The sequence below is a fragment of the Fukomys damarensis genome, unplaced genomic scaffold (assembly GCF_012274545.1).
Source record: "Fukomys damarensis isolate Sample0158 unplaced genomic scaffold, DMR_v1.0_HiC HiC_scaffold_14, whole genome shotgun sequence".
Lineage (NCBI taxonomy): Eukaryota > Metazoa > Chordata > Mammalia > Rodentia > Bathyergidae > Fukomys > Fukomys damarensis.
Window position 1 is genome coordinate 14,810,449 of NW_022900926.1, and position 4,624 is coordinate 14,815,072.

A 4,624-nucleotide genomic window follows, 5' to 3' on the forward strand; every position below is an offset into this window, starting at 1 on the left:
CAGAGGCTCACAAAACTTTTTGTGTCTGGATCCCTATGTACTCTTTAAAACTATTTAAACTATTACACTATAAAACTATTAAAACTATATTTAAAACTACTATTTAAAACTATTGGAGGCCTTAAAAGGCTTTTACATATGTGGTGATGTTCACTGATGCTTTCTATAATGAGCATTAAAATTTAGGAAAATTTTAGAATTATTTTTATTTTTTAAATATCTTTATTAATGTCCATTATCAATGGGTATTAACATCTTAATTACTTTCCTCTTTGATGGTAAAAAATACCTGCCACCCATAGCCTCAAAAAAGAGAGGTTTATTTTGGCTTCTGTTTCAGTCCAGCTAGCTCCAAGGCGAGATGGCATGTCAGGGGGTGCAGAGCAGAGGAGAGCTGTTCATGGCACGGCGGACAGGAAGAGTGAGCCTCAGCGAAGAGCTGGGAAGGGAGATTTAACCTTCTGGGTCACATCCAGTGACCTTCCTCTTCTGACCTGGCACCGCATTCTAACAGCAAGTCAGCTGTAATATTTTCTAATATTGAGTTTCAAAGTGGTATTTCATACATGCAGGCAACATTTTGATCATATGCAACATTACACTCCTCTGCCTAGTTAGTTAATATCGATAATTTATTTTAATGAACATTTGTCATGTTTTTAAACATATGTATTGAGAGACTGATACTGATTTACATTTTGCAAGTCTGTTTATTATCTGGATTCATAGGAAATATCTGTTCCTGAATGCAGTCTATCACAGCACATTGTTTTTGTTGAAGACTACAAGAAAATCTAGCAAAACATGCATATATTTGGAAAAGGGAGGGATATTTTAATCACATATTCAAGTAGCTATGTATATTCATCTCTGTGACATTAAAAAATCAAGAAGTTGTTGTTCCTTAAAATTTAATTGCAATATGAAATTGAAAGCAAAAGAATGATTTTATATTTAAACCCATTGGTTTATTTTATACTTAGAATAGAATTTCTACTCACGCCTACTTTTGTAACATTATACAGGAGTCATTATGAAAATATAGGTGCAGTGAGTAATACCTATTTTCTAATGCTGATACATTTCACTATATCACATTCAAAAATCATGTCCTCACATGACCTCTGTTTTCATCAAATATCTATTTATGTATGTGGAAACTGTCAAGCTAATGGTAGCTGATACACATTTTCTAAAACTCCAAATTTTGCTTGGATGCTTGAATTTTATCCCTGACAAAAAATGCAAAATATTATTTTTTTGGAAGTGGCTCACTTTGTTGATTTTAGAGATCATGCCAGCCAAATACCTAATCCAAAAAAACTATAAATTGGCTCTCAGTTGTTCTTTCAGGTAAAAATGTTGTTCCTAAAGGTTTTGGCTACTGGACAAGATAGAGTAGTAAGAAATGGATTTACCCAACTGTCTGAAAAATAAATGAAGTATCAACCAATTTTTAAGACATTTGAAAATGATCCTTGAGAGATGGACAACAACTGAATGCATGTGTAATACCCTTCTAGGTTACCACCTCAGAGAATTTCCAAGCCATGGTACAGAGGGGAAACCAAGGCAGAGCCTCTCAGACTGCTCACATCGAGGAGGTGACATTAAGAATTTGGGCACAACAAAACAACTAGAGTTACTAGAGAGGGGACAAGAAAGAAGAGATCTGTGCTAACAAATCTGGGTGTTTACAGAGCATTCTTCCCAATGATATTCAGCTGCTTACGGATCAGCAAAGTATGTGAGAAAAACACTCAACTCATAGAACAAATCCCAGAAAGAAAAGGTAACTGTGCTGTGCTCCTGTATGTGTCCCTTGGTAAGTATCCAATGATATTTCTTTGAAATTGATCAGTGGCCTCTGCATAAGTTTGCCATTAGTGGTTGCATCAACTTATGCTGCTATCAATGGTTCTGGTTTTTCTATATCCTCTTTAATGTGCATGTTGTCTATTGTATATAGTCTAGTCATTCTGGTGGCTATACAATATTGTCTCCTTTGGTTTTAATTTGCTTTTTTAAATGACCATAGAATTGAGTTACTTTTTATATATTTATTGGCTTTTTCCCCTAATAAACATTGTGGTATAACTATTCATTAAAATAGCTTTGTAATAAAAACCAAGCTCTTGTCATATTGAATTAACAGGGATTTATTTTTCCCCCTCAGAATTATACTCAAACATCCCAACTTAGAGTAGTTCTTTTTCAGAGTTATTTGACTATTTTAGAAGCAGTCCACTGAAAATCTGAAATTCAGAAAGAACTCCATTTAGTAGGTAGCAGTGGAAAAGCTTCCTAGATGGCACTTGCTAAAAATACCTACCAAATCAAGTCTGCTTAAGTGTTAAATAGCCAGTGGGCAATAAGTCTACAGAAAGAGGTAGTATCAAAGCTCACCCCTGGTGGGTTTGTGCAGCAGGCTTACTTATACGTTAGACCAGTGTGCCTTGAGAAGAGATATACTTGAAAAATAGGGGTAGAAGATGATATCATATGATTCTGGTAAATTTTTCTCTCCACAAAATTAGAGCAAGTTGATGACTTTCTGTCAACTTTATATATATATATATATATATAACATTTCTATGTAAATAAAAATATGACTACATTGAAGGGGGCATCTGGTTGTACAAAAAATAGACTGCACATGGCCCAGTGAGAATTAGCTGCCATGGAAGGGTTGGCTAATTACTTTTTTCTTGATTTCTGTCATCCCTGAAATACCTCCACCACCTGAGTGCTCAGCGTGGCTTTGCTCAAACCGCTTGATTTCAACATTTAAAAAACTTGCAGTGGGTGCCTATATATGCCAGCAGCATAATCCCAAGTAACATACATGTAAGTCTGTAAGTCAAAGTAGCCCTGGTAAAAGGGCTAATGCATAGCAGCAGACAGTCAACATCATGTTGTAGGTGAAACACAAAGTCTGAAAAATCTCCCACTTAAAACAAAATATCACAGTGTAAATAGATGTGAAATATTTGAAACACTTCTGTGCCTTTCATTGGTCTGCTACTTACTCTCTCTCCATCTCTCTTCCTGTCTCCTCTCCTCCTTTTTCTGTGTCTCAAATTAAAGAAGGCCACAAAAGTCTTTTATTAAAATAAAACCTCCGGAATAATGTACTGTAATGTCTTTGATAGTTTCTGTTTTTTAGTTAGTAATTCCTAACCCAGAACCCACCTTAATGGCAAGCAAAACCTGCATCATTTGACGCTGTCTTAGGTATCATAAGATTCTTCCTTTGCATATCAAAATTCATACCGAGAAATGGCTTTTGAGTTGCATGAGAGAATTTACTTTTTGTTTCTCTCTATAAGTCTTTGTCTACAAGTTAAACAAAATACAAATAAGTTCTGTCTACTATTCATTTTGATGAGACTCATAGCTTTTCACTGCAATTCTCATACTATACATTTGTAGAAAACATTATGATAACTCATGAGTTAGATATACTGCGCTGCCAAAGCGAGCACAATAACTTATGAGTTAAATAACCCAGGTAATCTTTGGAAGATAAGGGAGGAATACTGCCTAGATTATGTCTCTTCACTAAAAATATAAAAGAAAATATTGCTTGAGTTGCAAATGTTTAGTCTATCTATCATCTTTTTCCATTTTTGTCTGTTTAGATAAGAAAGCAATGATTCAAAGAGAAGGGATCTCAGATACGGTTCATGATGCAGAAGTTGGCTGATGCTCTAGTTATAGATTTGGCTGATTGAGTATCAGGTTATTGTTTTCTATCAAGCAAAAGTAGCAATATTTATGAGTGTTTTTGCTAAACGCTAGGCATCATAAGCTCTACATGCATTAATTCTTTATTACACCTAATGATTATGCGAGTCAAATATCTAAATGATGAGAAAATTGAGGCATAAAAAGTTAACACCCCTGTCCTTTTCCTTTTTTAATACTGTGGCTCTTTTTTATATCACTTTTGCTGATCTATATTTCCAGCCTTGCTCCTCAAAGCAGTTGTTTCCCAAATTGCCTTAACTTTTCCCTACTCTAGTCTCCTTGGTAAACTTGGTAAACTTGATTTATAAATGGCTTTCTATAAGTTTGGATGACACAGAAAGGACTAAATAGTTCAGTAAAGAAAAAGTGAACCCCATAATAGATGAAGGGATACCTCATTAGGGGAACAAATACCTTTTATCATTTTATATAAAAAAGTTTATAAATTTAAAAAAGAAAAGAAAAGAACCAAAAATATTTACTGCGATTAATCATTGCTGTGGAATTGACTGTAAAAGCTATATTTTTTGTATTTATAAATCTATATCTGCCACCTATCTGTATATAGTCTTATGTAAATCTATGTAATTTTATATTTAAGGTAAGGAATTTACAGTTGATGCCAAGTAATAATAAGTATTCAAAAATCAAAGTAAATAATATAAAATTATCTCATCCATTCCAATATTTCATTAACAATAAGAAGTTAGTAACTCTTTAGCTAAGAAACAAATAACTTGATTAGAGAATAAGCAAAGAAATTGTAAAGGTATTTCTCCTAAGCCAACATACAAACGGATAATAGTTATATGGAAAAATGTTCAGCATCACTGAAGCAGGAAAACGCACATAAAACCCTCCATGGGATAGCGTT

General features: G+C 34.0%; 1 non-coding gene across 1 annotated transcript; it reads right to left on the reverse strand.

The window, feature by feature from the left end:
* Positions 1-3,241: 3,241 nt before the first annotated feature.
* LOC117286066 lies at positions 3,242-3,367 on the reverse strand. Its single transcript, XR_004517204.1, has one exon. It is a non-coding gene; the product is annotated as a small nucleolar RNA SNORA40 (small nucleolar RNA).
* Positions 3,368-4,624: the final 1,257 nt, after the last annotated feature.